The sequence below is a fragment of the Gossypium arboreum genome, chromosome 10 (assembly GCF_025698485.1).
Source record: "Gossypium arboreum isolate Shixiya-1 chromosome 10, ASM2569848v2, whole genome shotgun sequence".
In the NCBI taxonomy this organism is placed as follows: Eukaryota; Viridiplantae; Streptophyta; class Magnoliopsida; order Malvales; family Malvaceae; genus Gossypium; species Gossypium arboreum.
Window position 1 is genome coordinate 117910610 of NC_069079.1, and position 19279 is coordinate 117929888.

At 33.8% G+C, this 19279-nt stretch overlaps 1 pseudogene; it reads left to right on the forward strand.

Annotated features, from left to right (window-relative positions):
- LOC108462548 (polygalacturonase-like) lies at positions 1-1504 on the forward strand (annotated as a pseudogene).
- Positions 1505-19279: the final 17775 nt, after the last annotated feature.

Here is a 19279-nt window from a genome sequence, read left to right on the forward strand (position 1 = left end):
ATGAAGCTTTCTGGTTTTAATTCCCTTGGATTTGTTTTAATCGTGTTTGTTATGTTAAGTGCATGTTCAACATTCGCAACGACGGAGTTTAATGTTTTGAACTTTGGGGCTAACTTGAATGGTCGAACCGATTCGACCAACAGTTTCCTCAAGGCATGGAATGCAGCCTGTGGCACGGCAGACTCGACCTTTCATATATGTGCCCAAAGGACGGTATTTGGTGGGTTCATTGGCTTTTAAAGGCCAATGCAAAAGCCCTCAGATCATCATAAGAATCGATGGCACCATTGTAGCTCCTTTGGATTATGGAGTGCTGGGAAAGTCGGATAATTGGTTCAGCTTTGAAGATGTGAGCGGCGTTTCTATAATTGGTCGAGGTACATTTGATGCTAAAGGACCTTCTTTTTGGGCTTGCAAAGCTTCCAACTCCAATTCATACCTTCTGGGGCCACGGTATTATTTTCTTCCCTTTTCTTTTATATTGTAATTGAGTTTAATTTAAAATTCCATCATTCAAAATCATTTGTTAAATATTATTGTATTTAAATTTGACTTTCTCCATGCCTTGAGCTGTTTGAGCTTGAACTCGAAAAGGAACTTTTCAACCCAACACAAATATAAGTGTTTCATTTGCATTTCTAATTCCGAGCTACATAGTAAACAATAATCTTTTCTTGTTGTTTTACCGTGAATGTTTTGTAAATTGAGCTACTAATATTCATTTTTGTGTGAAAATAGACGTCCAAAATGTGCACCTTCGAGGAGTTAAGATCGTCGCTGCTGGTAATAGTCTCAACACTAATGGCATCCATGTCCAATTATCGAGAAATGTGGAAATTTTAAGCACTTCCATTAAAACGGGAGACGATGGCATCTCAATCAGTCCTGGCACTGAAAATTTATGGATTGAAAAAGTCACTTGTGGTCTCGATCATGGCATCAGGTATGATAAATTAATTAAATTCCATTGTTACTTTTATTGAAAATGAAGCAAAGTGTTTATTATTAACTTACACATACTAGTTAGATTCTGAAGGCATGATTTTATTATTTATAATCGCTTTGTGTTGCTTAATTTTAACTTTCCAGCATCGGAAGTTTGGCAAAGGATTTGAAAGAGGAAGGAGTTCAAAATGTTACGGTGAAAAACACAATCTTTTACAACACTCAAAATGGGTTGAGAATCAAATCATGGGCTAAGCCTAGTAGTGGATATGTTCAAGGGGTTCAATTTTTAGGTTCTGTGATGACAAATGTTCAAAATCCTATTGTGATCGATTAAAACTATTGTCCTCGCAATGAAAATTGTCCGGGTCAGGTATTGCAAAATTCCAACTACCACTTGTTTCAATCTTTGAATACAACTTTTAAATAATTATCTGGTATGATTCATTTTGTTTGTTTTTTCTATTTTTTCCTTATTTTTTTTTTTTACTCTTAGATTTTGGGAATAAAGATTAAAGACATCTTCAACACCTTCAACACCCATAACTATAAAATTTGATTGTAGTTCCTAAAATTCGTGCACTGAAATAAGTTTGCAGAACCTGAATTTGACATATTTAAACAAATCAGCTCAATCATTTTATAGCAATGTGGTTGGAAAAGCATTTGATTTAGTTCGACCAAACAGTTGTATGTAAATCATGGATTCTGGATTTCCTCTTTTATTTATTTTTTTGCATATATTGATTGTAAATTAAAATTGATCAGCATTTGAGCTATTTAGCCTTTCGTACCCATAGCCAATGTTAGTTACTTATATTACTTTTTTAAAAACCTTTTCACATATCAATTCAAATTTTATATTTTTAATTCACATTTTATTGATTTTATCAATGTGTCCAAGATTAGAAATAATGAGTTTGGGATCACCTTTATTATTACAAGAAAATGCATCGTTTTTCCAATTTGATTTGTTAAAACTTGGGTTATGATCTTTACTGATATTTTAGACGTGTGCAAGCCTATTTATGATATTCAAACATTGTTATGGGAACATATCTTGAAGATTTGTTTGAATTGGATTAAGGAAATCAACTTCGTTATTTTAAAGAGATTAGATTGGATTGGGTATCTTGCTAACATATCCTAAATATTTGAAGACTTATCTTGGTCATATTGAAGATATTATCTATGTTGATTACTGTAACTGCCTATTTTTGAGTCAAATCAGAACAGTAATTTCGGAACCCCAAATCCAAAGTCAAAATATTTATTTTAATATTTTAATAAGGTTTACAGGATGATAGAATTATTATGTGAAAGTTTCGTTAAGAATTTTACTGTTTAAATGCTTAATTTGGTAAAAAGGACTAAATTGCGTAACGCGTAAAAGTTGAGTTCTATTGTTTAAAAATATCAAATAGCTATGGTTTATTAATATGGAAGTCCTTATCATGTAAATAGTCCATTTATAATGTAAGTGGACATTCTTGGACATTGTTTAAGTTATTTATAAGTTATAATTATAAGATTAATATAGTAATTTATGTATTAAGTTAATACTAATAACAATAATAATAATAATAATATATCAAAATCATGTTATTTCATTCATCATATTGCCGAAATTGAGAAATAAAATACGGGTTTGAAGCTTCCATGGTTTCAGCACACTCTTAGCTAGATTAAGGTACAGTTTTAGCTCGGTTTTTAATGATTTCTATGTTTTTGAGCTCGTTACAGCTTAATCTAGCTAGCCCGTACCTTCGTTTTTGAAATTTTTATAGATTTTGAATGATTTCATTGTTGAATACTTGAGTATTTCAATGTTTAATGATAGATTATGAAGGTTTAATGATAGATATACAAGTTTTGTTAAGTGATTTTTGACAAAAATGTCAAATAGGTATTGAATTGTAAAAATGTAAAAAGTGGTAGTTAAAAGTGTGAAATAATGAAAGATATGAACTGCTAGGGGTATATAGTAAATTCGACTATCAAGGGTTATGGCCTAATTGTGCACTTTTGCATTTTTATATGTTAAGGACTAAATTGCAAAGTAGTCAAAAGTCTAGGGGTAAAATTGTAAATTAGCCAAAATGAATGTTTTAGGCTAAATTAAATTGAATGAAAGTTTGGATGAGTTAATTTGATATTATATAGATCAAGATAAATAAATACTGGAACTAGATTAGGGAAAATGAAAAATGGACGATTAGTCGATAGTTTTATCCGAGGATACGAGGTAAGTTTGTATAATTAGAATCGAACTTCTATATATTTGAAAATATTTGAAATGAATATTTATGATTGAGTAATTGATGTACTTGAAATATAAATGTCTTATTGATATATTATATTTGTTACCGAGCCCTGTTTGAACTATATGAATTCATAGGATATGAGTGACTTGTTACTAGGGTTACCGATTTGGTCGAGCACTTGCATTTGTTGCAGACTCACTACAGCTCGTATGAATTTACCGATATATCAGCTCGTAAGAGCTTACTATTTTCAGCTCATTGGAGCTTACCTTTCAGCTTGTATGAGCTTACTATTCAGCTCGATAGAGCTTACCATTTCAATTCAATAGAGCTTACTATTCATCAGCTTAGGAGAAGCTTACTGATCATGGCTTGAAAGAGTATAAATGATAATGAATTGACGAATTATTGATGTTATTCACCCGAGTATCCTTTGAATTCTAATAGGTTCAACGGGCATAAATATTGTTTATACGAATGAGTTATGGTTTATAAATGTTACTAATGTTATATATGATATATGAATTTGGAATGATGCAAAGCATTGTATTAATGGATGGTTTCATGTAATTTTACAATGATTAACATGTGATGAATACTTGTGATTAGGTGTTTGTTAATTGAATTGGTGGCACTTTAAGTATTGCTTTGATTTTGTATAAATGGTAAGTTTAATTCTGAATTCTACGGGCTTACTAAGCTATAAAGCTTACTCTATTTCTTTTTCTATGTTTTATAGAGGTTCGTTAGCTCGCTCGTTTCGAACAAGTTGGAGTTTCACATCACACTATCCAATTTCTGATTGGTACTTTTGATTTGTGGATATATGTAAATATGGCATGTATAGGCTAGTTTAAATGTTATTAGTTATGGTCATTTGAAAGTTATGATTTTGGTATATTTTGTGTATAAGTTAAGCCATGTGATTTAGCTTATTTTGGTATCATATTTGGTTGAGTATAAGTGTTTAATTATGGCATGTTTTGGCAAGGTAATGATGGAATGAAATTATGCAGGTAAAGATTTGATATGTAGTTGTTAAATGAATGGTTTATACATGATGTTAAATATGTATTTAGGTATGTAATTGTTAGATTTTGATATGGTAAATAATGTGTATTAGAATGGTTATTTTGGCTGCCTATTGAGTTGTAAAAATGTGGTCATTTATGATTGTGAATGCTTGTGTTTATAAGGTGGCAAAATGGCTTTACAAATAGCCTATTTTTGTCCACACGGGCAGAGACACTAGCGTGTGTCTCAGCCGTGTGCGACACACGGTCATGTTACACGGTCGTGTGTCCCTTAGTGAATAATTAGAAATTCAAGTCAGTCTTGAGCACGGCTAGGCACACAGGCGTGTTTAGTGGCCGTATGAGTCACATAGCCTTGGCACATGGGCGTGTGTGGCCATTTCGAAGGGTACACGGGTTTGACACATGGGCGTGTCCTCGGCCGTGTGGTGCAAGTCAGTATGTATGCCCTGTTTCCACACGGTCTAATACACGGGCGTGTCTATTAGCCGTGTGAGGCACACGACCTGTTCACACGGGCGTGTGATACATGAAATGTTGAATTTTTCTAAGTTTCTAAAATTTTCATATGTTATTGATTTAGTCCTGAATGCATGATTAGAATTTTGTATGCTTGAATTTGAGTACAAATTGAATGTGAATAAATGATATTTACTAAAATGAGATGATATTTGATAAATGATTGTTCTGAATTGAGTTACAAGTCCAGTAATGCCTCTTAACCTATTCCGGCGATGGTTATGGGTTAGGGGTGTTACATTTTTGGTATCAAAGCGACGATTTAGTTGATTTTAGGACTAACGTAACATATGTGAGTCTAGTTATACATGCCATATATAAAATTGTGATAGTGTGATGACTCCTGACATTTTTCAAATGTGTTTTTATATAGTAATGGATCCCGAACGAGCTGTAGTGAATGACGTAGAAAGTAACACGCCAGCTCCCGTTCAAGGGGCTGTGCCTACTGAATCTAGACCCGTGTCTAGTAGTCACGAGAGTGAGGCTAAAGAAGCCTTCTTTCAAATATTAAATGAGTGGTTCACACAGTACATTCGTACGAACCTAGCTGTTCCACAACCTCTACCCCCACCTGTTCCCCAACCGATCCCTATAGTTCCTTAAGGTATTGATCCTCTAAGATTAAATAAATCACCTATTGGTAAGATAGATACGGAAACACAAAGATGAGGAATTTAGTGCCAATGCTAATGATGATCCTGAGAGAGCCGAGTTTTGGCTTGAGAATATGATCCAGGTATTCGACGAAATATCTTGCACACCTGAAGAATGTTTAAAGTGTGTTGTAGTCTTGTTGAGAGACACTATCAGTGGTGGAATACCTTGATATCCGTAGTTCAACAAGAACGAGTCACTTGGGATTTCTTTCAAGTTGAATTTAGAAAGAACTACATCAGTCAAAAGTTCATCGATCAGAAGAGAAAATAATTTCTTGAATTGAAGTAGGGTCGTATGTTAGTCACAGAATATGAAAGAGAGTTTGTACGACTCAGCAAATATGCCCGTGAATTTGTATCTTTTGAAGCTATAATGTGTAAAATTTTCGAGGACGGATTGAATGAAGAAATCATAGTGTTAGTTGGAATTCTTGAGTTGAAAGAATTTGTTGTTTTGTTTAACCGAGCTTGTAAAGCCGAAGAGCTTTGCAAAGAGAAAAGAAAAGCCGATTCTGAGGGTAGAGATTCTCGAAAGAGATTTGCGGGTAAATCACATCAGTCGGCATCAAAGAAATTTAGAAAATATCATCCTCGTTTTACTACTTCTACGAGAATTTCGATTAGAGATAGAGATGCGAGACAATTCAGTTTTAAACATCAGGCGACATCCGTTGTTAGTGTGGGAAGCATTAGAAATGCTGGACCTCAATGTAAATATTTCAATAAGAAGCATTATGGTGAATGTAGATTAGTGAGTAGAGCTTGCTTTAAATGTGGATCGCTTGATTATTATCTCCGAGATTGTCCAGAAAAGTTTACAGCTAAAAGAGAACAACCAGCAAAAGTAAGTAACACGGCTACTAGAGGGAGACAGCCTCGAAATACTGGAAATGTGAGTGGTAACCGAGGTGCTACGAGAGATTCGACTATGAGATCTGAGGCACGAATACCTGCCAGAGCTTATGCTCTACGTGTATGGGAGGAGGCATCATCGCCAGACGTTATTACTGGTACTTTTTCTCTTTTTGATACCGATATAGTTGCGTTGATAGATCCTGGATCAACCCGTTCTTATATATGTATGAATTTAGTGTTCAAAAAGAGTTTACATGTTGATTCTACAAAGTTTGTAATTAAAGTATTGAATCCTTTAGGCAAATCTGTTTTAGTTGATAAAATTTGTAAGAATTGTCTTCTGATGATCCGGGGTTACTGTTTTTGGGCTGACTTGATGCTTCTACCATTTGATGAGTTTTATGTGATTCTTGGTATAGATTAGTTAACTATGCACGATGCGGTTGTGAATTGTAGACAGAAGATTATCGAATTGAAATGTCAAAATGGTGAGATTCTTCAGGTTAAGTCTGATGATTCAAATGAATTACCTATTGTGATACCGTATGTGTTAGCTCAGAAGTATTTGAAAAAGGGTTATGATGTATATCTTGCCTACATACTGGATACAAAGGTGTCTGAATCAAAGATTGAATCTGTACATATTGTTTGTGAGTTTTAGGATGTATTTCCAGATACCGGGTTTACCTCCGATCAGAGAAGTTGAATTTGGCATTGAATTAGTACCAGGAACAACACCAATATCGATAGCTCCATACAGAATGGCTCCAATAGAATTAAAAGAGTTGAAAGCTCAGCTGCAAGAATTGACAGACAGAGGTTTTGTACAACCGAGTTATTCTTTTTAGGGTGCACCAGTATTATTAGTGAAAAAGAAAGATGGCACGATGAGAATGTGTATCGACTACAGACAGTTGAATAAAGTGATTATTAAGAAAAAAATACCCTCTACCGTGGATTGATGATTTATTTGACCAATTGAAAGGGGCTATAGTATTTTCAAAGATTGATTTGAAATCAGGTTACTATCAGTTGCGAGTCAAAGAGTCGAATGTGCCGAAAACTGCGTTCAGAACGAGGTATGGACATTATGAATTCCTTGTTATGCCTTTTGATTTAGCTAATGCTCCTGCCATTTTTATGGACTTAATGGCTCGAATATTCAAACCGTATTTAGACAGATTTGTTACTGTATTCATTGATGACATTCTGATCTATTCACGAGATGAAGTTGAGCATACTGAGCACTTGAGAGTTGTGATAAAAACTCTACATAATAAACAGTTATTTGTAAAGCTCAGTAAATGTGAGTTTTGGCTCAAAGAGGTTGGATTTTTGGGGTATATTGTTTTAGCTGACGGTATTAGAGTTGATCCGAACAAGATTTCTGCTATTATTGATTGGAAACCTCCGAGAAACATGTCTGAAGTCTATAGTTTTCTAGGATTAGCGGGATATGACCGAAGATTTGTGAAAGGATTCTCGATGATTGCAACACCAATGACACGACTGCTACAAAAAGATGTGAAGTTCGAATGGTCAGAAAAATGTCAGCAGAGTTTTGAACAATTGAAAATACTGTTAACTGAAGCACTAGTTTTAGTACAACCTGAATCGGGTAAAGAGTTTGTGATCTATAGTGATGCATCGTTAAACGGCCTGGGATGTGTTTTGATGCAAGAACGAAATGCTATAGCTTATGCTTCCCGACAGTTGAAACCGTACGAAAAGAACTATCCGACGCATGATTTAGAGTTGGCTGCGATTGTATTCGTATTGAAGATTTGGTGACACTATTTATATGGCAAAAAATGTCACATTTATACGGATCATAAAAGCTTTTAATACCTGATGTCACAGAAGGATTTAAATTTGCGACAACGAAGATGGCTTGAGTTATTGAAAGATTATGACTTTGTGATTGATTATCACCCAGGAAAAGCTAATGTTGTTGTTGATGCCTTGAGCCGAAAATCTTTGTTTGCATTACGAACAATGAATACAAAGTTGATGATTTGTGATGATGGATCAATATTAGCTGAGTTAAAAGCTAAACTAGTATTTCTTCAACAATTCTGTGAAGCTCAGAAAAATGATAATGTTTTACAAGCTAAACGGATTCAATGTGAGTCTATTTCTGATTCAGAATTTCATATTGTAACTGATGACTATTTAATGTTCTGAAATAGAATGTGTATACCGAAAAATGCCGAGCTTATTTAGAAAATCCTACATGAAGCACATAGTAGTCACTTTTTTGTTCATCCGGGTAGTACCAAGATGTATAACGATTTGAAACAACTGTACTGGTGGTCAGGAATGAAATGGGATATATCAGAGTTTGTATCGAAATGTCTGATTTGTCAGCAAGTCAAAGCAGAACATCAAGTACCATCTAGTTTACTGCAGCCTGTGATGATTCCCGAATGGAAATGGGATAGAGTTACAATGGATTTTGTGTGGAGATTGCCACGAACTCCAAAAAAAAAAGACGTTATTTGGGTTATTGTTGACTGACTAATGAAATCTGCTCATTTCATACCAGTACGCACAGATTACTCACTTGATGATTAGCAGAATTGTACATTTCTTAGATTGTTCGGTTACACGGAGTACCACTATCTATTATTTCTGATAGAGACCTAAGATTTACGTCGCGATTCTAGAAGAAACTACTAGATGCTTTGGGAACAAAGTTGAATTTCAATGCTGCTTTTCATCCTCAGACTGACAGTTAGATCGAAAGAGTTATTCAGATTTTCGAAGACATGTTGAGATGTTGTATTTTAGAGTTTGAGGGTAGTTGGGGAAAAATATTTATCGTTGATTGAATTCGCATACAACAACAGTTTCTAAACGAGTATAAAGATGGCACCGTACGAAGCTTTGTATGGTTGCAAATGTCGAACTCCACTATACTGGACTGAATTGAGTGAGAAAAAGATTCATGGGGTTGAATTGATCAGAAAAACTGAAGAAAAAGTGAAAATGATTAGCGATAGTTTAAAAGTAGTTTCAAATCGACAGAAATCCTATACAAATTTGAAACGTAGAGAGATTAAATTTCAAGTCGGAGACAGAGTGTTTCTAAAGGTGTCACCGTGGAAAAAGATTCTCCGTTTCGACCGTAAAGGAAAGTTAAATCTGGATTCATCGGGTCGTATGAGATCGTTGAAAGAATAGGGCCTGTAGCATATCGATTATCGTTGTCGTTTGAACTTGAAAAGATACATAATATCTTTCATGTTTCTATGCTACATTGATACAGATCCGATCTGTCACATGTGATCTCTCTGATAGATGTTGAAATTCAACCCGATATGTCGTATAACGATGAACCAATAAGAATTTTGGCTCGTGAAATCAAATAGTTGAGAAATAAATGCATAGCCATAGTAAAAGTTCTCTAGCATAGACACGGGATTGAGGAAGCTACATGGGAACCCAAGGAAGCTATGATAAAGTAGTACCCTAACCTTTTCACCGGTAAGATTTTCGAGGACGAAAATCCCGAAGGAGGGAGAGTTATAATAGCCAGTTTTTGAGTCAAATCGGAACAGTGGTTTTGGGACTATAAATCAAAAGTCAAAATATTTATTTTAATATTTTAATAAAGTTTACAGCATGATAGAATTATTATGTGAAAGTTTCGTTAATAAATTTTACTGTTTAAATGTTTAATTTGGTAAAAAAGACTAAATCGCGAAACACATAAAAGTCAAGTTCTATTGCTTAAAAGTATCAAATAGCTATGGTTTACTAATATGGAAGTCCTTATTATGTAAATAGTCCATTTTTAATGTAAGTGGACATTCTTGGATGTTGTTTACATTATTTGTAAGTTATAATTATAAGGTTAATATAGTAATTTATGTATTAAGTTAATAATAATGATAATAAAAAAAATAAAATCATGTTAATTCATTCATCATCTTGCCGAAATTGAGAAAGAAAATAAGGGTTTGAAGCTTCCATGGTTTCGGCACACTCTTAGCTAGATTAAGGTACAGTTTTAGCTCGATTTTTAATGATTTCTATGTTTTTGAGCTCGTTGCAGCTTAATCTAGCTAGCCCGTACCTTCATTTTTGAAATTTTTATAGATTTTGAATGATGTCATTGTTGAATACTTGAGCATTTCAATGTTTAATGATAGATTATGAAGGTTTAATGATAAATATACAAATTTTGTTAAGTGATTTTTGACAAAAATGTCAAGTAGGGATTGAATTGTGAAAATGTAAAATGTGGTAGTTAAAAGTGTGAAATAATGAAAGATATGGGCTGCTAGGGGTATATATTAAATTCGGCTATCATGGGTTATGGCCTAATTGTGCAATTTACATTTTTATGTGTTAAGGACTAAATTGCAAAGTAGTCAAAAGTCTAAGGGTAAAATTGTAAATTACTCAAAATGAATGTTTCAGGTTAAATTGAATTGAATAAAAGTTTGAATGAGTTAATTTGATATTATATAAATCAAGATAAGTAAATACTAGAACTAGATCGGGGAAAATAAAAAGTGGACGATTAGCCGATAGTTTTATCCGAGGATACGAGGTAAGTTCGTATAATTAGAATCGAACTTCTATATATTTAAAAATATTTAAAATGAATATTTGTGATTGAGTAATTGATGTACTTGAAATATAAATGTCTTATTGATATATTATATTTGTTACTGAGCTCCGTTTGAACTATATGAATTCATAGGATACGAGTGACTTGTCACTAGGGTTACTGATTTGGTCGAGCTCCTGCATTTGTTGAGGACTCACCACAGCTCGTATGAACTTACTGATATATCAGCTCGTAAGAGTTTACTGTTTTTAGCTCATTGGAGCTTATCGTTTTAGCTTGTTTGAGCTTATTGTTCAACTCAATAAAGCTTACCGTTTCAGCTCTATAAAGATTATTGTTCATCAGCTCTGGAGGAGCTTCCCGATCATGGCTCGAAAGAGTATAAATAATAATGAATTGACAGATTATTGATGTTATTCACCGAGTATCCTTTGAATTCTAATAGGTTCAATGGGCATAAATACTGTTTATACGAATGAGTTACAGTTTATAAATGTTACTAATGTTATATATGATATATGAATTTGGAATGATGCAAAGCATTGTATTAATGGATGGTTTCATGTAATTTTACAATGACTAACATGTGATGAATACTTGTGATTAGGTGTTTGTTAATTGGATTGGTTGCACTTTAAGTATTGCTTTGATTTTGTATAAATGGTAAGTTTAATTCTGAATTATACGGGCTTACTAAGCTATAAAGCTTACTTTGTTTCTTTTTCTATGTTTTATAAAGGTTCGTTAGCTCGCTCTTTTCGGACAAGTTAGAGTTGCACATCACACTATCCAATTTCTGATTAGTTTTTTTGATCTTGTGGATATATGTAAATATGGCATGTATATTCTAGTTTAAATGTATTAGTTATGATCATTTGAAATTTATGCTTTTGGTATATTTTGTGTATGAGTTAAGCCATGTGGTTTGGTTTATTTTGGTATCATATTTGGTTGTGTATAAGTGTTTAATTATGGCATGTTTTTTCAAGGTAATGATGGAATGAAATTATACAAGTAAAGATTTGCTATGTAGTTGTTAAATGAATGGTTTATACATGATGTTAAATATGAATTTGGGTATGTAATTGTTAGATTTTAATATGGTAAATAATGTGTATTGGAATAATTATTTTGGTTGCCTATTGAGTTTTAAAAATGTGGTCATTTATGATTGTGAATACTTGTGTTTATAGGGTGGCAAAATGGCTTTACAAATAGCCTATTTTTGTCCACACGGGCAGAAACACGGGCGTGTGTCTTAACCGTGACACACGGTCATGTTACATGGCCGTGTGTCCCTTGGTGAATAATTAGAAATTCAAGTCAGTCTTGAGCACGGCTTAAACACACTGGCGTGTTTAGTGGCCGTGTGAGTCACACAACCTTGGCACATGAGGGTGTATGGCCATTTTGAAGGGTACACAAGTTTGACACACAGGCGTGTCCTCGATCGTGTGGTGCAAGTCAGTATATATGCCCTGTTTCCACACGGTCTAATACATGGGCGTGTCTATTAGCCGTGTGAGGCACACGACCTGTTCACATGGGCACGTGATACTTGAAATGTTGAAATTTTTCTAAGTTTCTAAAATTTTCATATGTTATTTATTTAGTCCCGAATGCATGATTAGAACTTTGTATGCTTGAATTTGAGTGCAAATTGAATATGAATAAATGATATTTACCGAAATGAGATGATATTTGATAAATGATTATTCTGAATTGAGTTACAAGTCCGGTAATGCCTCTTAACCTATTCCAGCAATGGTTACGGGTTAGGGGTGTTATTTTTATGGGAATATTGATGGTAATTGATATTTATCTTAACAATCCTTAAAATTTTATATATTGAAAGATTCGTGTAGTTATAAGAGTGTGGATAATCTTAGCACTTATTCTATTGTGGAGAATCTTAGCACTTATTCTATTATTTAGAACTTGTCTTTTAGAGTGCATGCTGTAAGTAACTAAAAGAGTAACTTGGTTTATAAACTAAGTTTTTAGGGAGATAACTTAGATGAGAGTGATCTTGATCTTGGTGCAAAAGTGAAGTTGTTAATTTGTTAAGTGTTAGACCTTATAATCATTTGTAGTACGAGGTGTTAAAATAGTGGATTATCTCTTTGGGCAAGGCCCCATAAATGTAGGGAAATTAAACTACATAAACATATTATGTATTCATCTTTGTTCTTCACTAGTGCTTGAAGCAGTGTTAAGCAGTGCACTGCTCTTAACATTGCTTCTGTTGCTGTTTATTGATTTTATTGAAAATATCGATTACAAGTTCCAACAATTGGTATTAGAGCCTCCCATTTAATGTAGCTAGTGATTTTTCCTAGTGTTGATAAAGACTTGTAATGGAAGGTTTTTCAGCTTCGTGTTCCTCTGTGTTCAATAGATTGAATTATGCCTTTTGGAAGGTACGTATAAGAGCTTTTATAAGGTCAACTGACGAGAAGGCTTGGATGGCTATTTTATTAGGTCTGGAGCTACCTATGTAAGAAATAGATAGAGTTTGAACCATCAAACTTGAAACGACCTAGACCACAAATGAAGGCAAAACATACAATTTTAACTTAAAAGTTGTATATGATATCTTCAATGGTGTAGATCTTTAAGAACTCAAGTGCATCTCCAAGTGTATTTCTATTCATGAAGCTTGGACTATTCTTGAAACAACCTATGAATGAACCAAAATTGTAAAGCAATCAAAGTTGCAGATGTTTACCACTAAATTTGAGACTCTTAGAATGCAAGAGAACGAGATCATTGGTGAATTTTATGCCAAGTTATGTGATCTGTCCAATCAAGCCTTTACCCTAAGTAATGAATATTCTAACTTAAAGCTAGTGAGGAAAGTTCTTAGATCTTTGACTGAACATTTTATCATTAAAGTAATTAAAATTGAGGAGGTCAAGAATATTGATGCAATGAAGATTAATGAGCTCATAGATATTTGCAAACATTTGAAATTTATCTTGATGAGTTAAGGAAGAACAAATTAATAAATGAGAAGAGTATAATACTACCAATTACAACACCACCTGCCTCACATATGGTTTGACAAGACTAACAAAGCCAGTAAGACCATTGCTGTCAAGGAGAGTATCTATGCCATGCTCTGCAAAGCTAGCTTCATTTATGTTCTTTTGGAGGAAGCAGATATGGGGAATGTTTGGTTCTGTTTCTCTACAAAAGATGCTTCTACTTCCTTAGCCTGGAAACAACTTCAATAAGCAAAGAAGCCAACTTGTTTCATCCTCTTGTCATGTTGTTGTGTAATCATAGGCACATTAGGCCTCTTGGATCGAGCTTGGCCACCAATAATTTCCTTTAGAGATAGTGTTGGAAAAAGTACGATTTGAAAATGGTTTTCTTGCACAATGAAAAATTAAAATTTTAAAAATTGAGCTGGTTTGTGATATTTATAACAATAAAACTCTTTACTGAAATCGCACCAGTGTTTTTGGCTATACAGATTCTTGTCCTTCTCGGCTTTCAACGAACAGTCTTTTCCACTATTCTTGTACCACGAATTGCTTTGAGTGTGAGCTCAAACAAATTTGAATCAAACACATAACTAGAAATAGTTTACTTTACTTTCAGTGGAAAAGTAAATTCTCTCTCAATAGAAATCGATAGAATTATTATTCCAGAAAATATAATTTATACTTAGAAAAATAATTTCTCACTATTTTCGGGCAGAATAACAATATCTCAAAGTTGTGTATTTAGCCCTATCGATGCCATCTATTTATAGGGAGAAAAGGTGAAACCCTTATTGAATTGTAGAAGTTTATTTCAATAGAAAAAACAAATTCCTAGTTTAACTAAGATTAGGTGGGGTGGCAACCCTAGTTAAATAAACTAGAGTTTTTCGTCCTTAGCACTAACATGAGGGGCTTTTGAGCCTCTCCCGTATCAGGTCCAATTATAAGTACCTTCTGGACTTTTAACCTAGTACTTTATGATTCAATCCAACCCGATATTTGTTTTTCTATTTCCAACAATATACATCTTAAATTAAATTTCCAATTAAATAATTTTCTTAAGTCAATTCTAATTCCGTTTTAATCACGAAAAATTTATCGTAAAAATTTATGAGAAAATATATTTAATATTTCTACATTCAACGGATTTACCATGACCAATAAATTTATTTCTATTTTTAACTTCAATTATTTAATCACTTAATTAAATAATAATTTGAAAACCCATAAATTCATTTTCTATGTCATTTCCATTTAAAGAAAACCACATTCATTTCCAAATGTTTCCTATTTGTCTAACTTTACCATTTCTATCAATTTTTGTTCTTTTGATTTAACATACAATTCATTTCTTGTTTCAATGAGCTAGCATATGGACCTATTGAATATATACGATTATGGCTCAAATGATTTATAATAATTTTCAGCTTTTCGCCTATTAATTATAAACTCATTTAGTAATGAAATCATTTTATTATAGTATCATGACTGAGCTCTCCTTAATGACATATCATTACGAAAACAACTCTATTAGTGTTCATCCAATGACATTGTCATAAGAGTGTTAACCTTATAGGATATCCTTAATCTCTTTGGGATAAACTCATTCTCCCAATATGATCCTATTTTATCTTATGGTAATCATTACATCTTTCTTTATGAAAAATCAATTACTATCAAATAATAATCAAATCATTCATCACAAAGACAAACGATTCGTGGTCATGTTTACTTTTCATCAACCATGTAATGTCAATGAGAGGATATCATTTACCTATATCTCAGGCTATAAATTCCATTATTGTGAATGACACTACATACTGCAGAATTCGTATTGTAACGCCCCAATTTTCGGGAATTCTGTGAATGTTGGCATAGGTTTAATTATGTTAGTGGGCCTCTAGAAAGCCCAAACTTAAGATAGAACCTGGTAATTTTAGTTAATTTTTGTTCCATAAGAAAAAGGGGGTGAAATTATGAAATAGGACCTATGTGAAAATGTTTGAAAATGCTATAGGCTAAATTGAAGTGGCCAAATAAATAGGAGTGCAAAATAGGAGGATTTGCATGACAAACCTCCCATTTTACATGAAGTGGCCAGCCATCATGTTGTTGTAGACAAAATGTACACTTGATATCCATAATTTATGGTACAAATTGATACAAATTGATAATAGGTTAGGTAAATGTTCCATGATAATGGGTTAGGTAAATGTTTCATGATAATAGGTTAGGTAAATGTTCCATGATAATGGGTTAGGTAAATGTTTCATGATAAGAATTTCATGACTTTTGTATTAAAGAATTAAATGGATGAAATATGAAGTTTTATTAAAAGAAAAAGGGGTGAAAAGAACAAAGTTTTGTCCATCTTTGTTCATCATAGCTGAAAGTTAGAGAAGAGAAAGGAGAGAAGAAAGCTCTTGAGTATTCGGTCATTAGGAGGAGGAAAATTGAAGGTAAGTTCTTGGTACCTTGCTTTTATTTTGAGGTTCATGAGTTCTTCTTGATTCTACCTTAACTCTTGAAGTATATTTTGATTTTTAGTTGTGTTGTGAGCATTTAGTCATGAATTAAAATGAAGGAAATGGTTGTTGTTTCATGTTCTTTTGATGAAAAATGGAAGATAGGTGAAGTTGAGCCAAACAAATGAACATGCATGTGCCTTAGATGCTAAAGGAAAAATCGGCTAACATGTTGTGCTTTAAAATGATGAAATGGAGATTATACTTAAGTAAAATCATAGATATGTGATGATTGATTGGTGATATACATGTTTAAATAACATGCATGCAAGTTAGGTGTGAAAGAGTGATTTGGTAATAAATCTGCTTGGGACAGCAGCAGTAACGTGACTTTGGAAAATCACCATAAATTGTGGGAGATGAATTAGAAGCTGAATAAATTATGTAATTAAAGCTTATTGAGTCTAGTTTCTAATGAAATAAACAAGAACATATTTTGAATTCTGTACAATGAGAAATTTGATTCGTAATGAAGAGTGGTCAGATTAGTCAAACAGTGAAACATGGGAAACTTTGAGAAAAATCTGGTATTGATTGGCTAAACCAAAAATTCTGAAAATTTTATGGATAGAAGATATATGAGTCTATTTTCAAGGAAAATTAACGGAACTTGATTTGGAGTTTCGTAGCTCTAGTTATAAATGATTTAGTGACTGTTGCTAAGGAAGACAGCTTTCAGTGAAATTATGATTATGTGGTAAACATTGACAAAAATTTGTTAATGAGTTGCTTATTGATTTCTTATAAGCTTACTATGATCTGTAGGTGTGGTTGGCCGAATATTGTAAGGGGTTAATACGTAGTTTGTATTTGAATAGTTAGATTAACGTGTTAGTAATCCAATTGTAGGCGGTTCGTGTGTGGATCTCGTCAAGATATCGTCGCAAACAGTGTGTAACTAACACCCTCTTTCTTAGTCGGATCGGCAAAAGTCGAAAAGCGAAATGGTAAAACCGGTATTTTGTAGATTTGCGAAAAGCGAATGCTCGTGAGGTAAATCGATTAATGTTTTTGGTAAACTGCAAAATTTGGATTGCAAAGTGCATGATTTACGTGCCTCGATATTTTTGGGCTTAATGGGCCAAAATTGGAATGATGGGCCAATCGCCCAATTCGGTAAGAACCCTCGATGCGTGATTACGTTAGTACGTGAAAAGTAGGAATATGCATGAAAAACCTAAAATAGATAAATTACTGAAATACCTTTAAAAGTCGAAAATTTACGTTTTACCTAGTAGATAAATTACCAAATACCCTAGGGTTAAATTGACCTAAATGCATGTTTGATTGTTGTTATTTATCGCATGCCATGTTGTTATTATCGATGCATGGGACCGGGATATTGACGGAGGAAGTATCGAAAGTGGCTTGTCCACGCTTCGGAGGCTTTGCCTCAATTTATCGCCGATCGAAAAGAAAGCTGCAACTGTGGAGTGTTGGGTGGGTGGGTTGAGCTATTCCCACATGGAGTGTATGGTGGTGCAGGTGGAGTGTAGTGGTTGGTGGGTTGAGTAGTCTCCCAAATGGGCTTGCATATGTTATTGATATTGCATGTATTTTGAAATGGGCCTATGGGCCATACTGTTATCTGAATAAGGGGCTAAGGCCCAGTTTATTGTAATCTGAAAAGGGCTCTGGCCCAGTACCACTGTTACCTGAATGGGCTTAGGCCCAATGGGCTTAAGCTGACTTGGACTTTGAATGGGTTTTCCTTACACACGAGTTTCCCCAAACTCACCCCTTTTATTTTCATCCACGCAAAAATCCCCAACCATAGTGGGCTTGGAGTCGTGAGGGAATTGGAGTGGTCACCCGCTCAAAGTTTGATTTTCTTCGTGAACTGGACATCCTTTTAATTACGTTTGAGGTTTTGGGCTTTTAAATGTAATAAGGCCGCTTAATTATTTTTGATGGTTTTAATATGTATTACTAAGATAGGTAATACTTATATTTAACTCGTTGAAACTGGATAGCTTTAGGCGCATTTTCAAAAACAACAGTTGATTTTAAAATAACACGACAACAAGCAAAGCTTCCGCAATGAAAGTATTTTTCCAAAATTAATCACTTTTCCTAAAATGACTTAATCAAATCGGTTTTCCTAGAAATATCCATGACATTAAGGTGTGGCAATGGCGGTATGCATGTCTAGGATTGGATCCAAAGGAGCTTGGTACTTAAGCGATCCGATGGACTCACCACCTCTTTTCCGGTTTCCTACGGTGCATAGCTTCCATTCACTTTAACCCTTAATGAATTAATCTTTTGAACATCAAGTACGATTTTCTGGACTTAGAATGGAAAATTTTTTAACGTTTTTGATATGGCATGCTGGATCCGGCCATAACTTCTGGGCTGGGTTTGGGGTGCTACACGTATACCCAACGCATTAGCTTTCGGATCCTTCTCTATGTAAACTTAGGCTTTTACTTACATCAAAGTATACAAGTCACACATACATAGCCCGTTATCCACTCAAGATTAAGATATGTTACACTTTGAACATCACAAGTGAATAAGTCCATAAACGAATTCAGGATCTATTCTTCTTGGGTCTAGTCTGATGTACTGTCAGTCCATTCAATCACATCTATGTCTCTATCTTCTGGGAGTCATCCACTCCAATGACCAAGACAATGTATCTCCCCTATTGGACTTGATATAAGTCATATTGGTCTTTAATCAATTTGCTCATTTTCTATTAAACTAAGGACATATTTAGGTTAGTCTACTAATATAACCTGTCTTTCCGTATTACGATCCGACCACGTACTACCACTTAGTATTAGTTTAAACATTAAACAATCAGTGAGCTAATATTTATTTCTATTTTGCTTTACATGTAAAAACCACGTAAGGACAATATATAAAGGGTATTAACATAATTTATGAATAATTTTATTAACTAA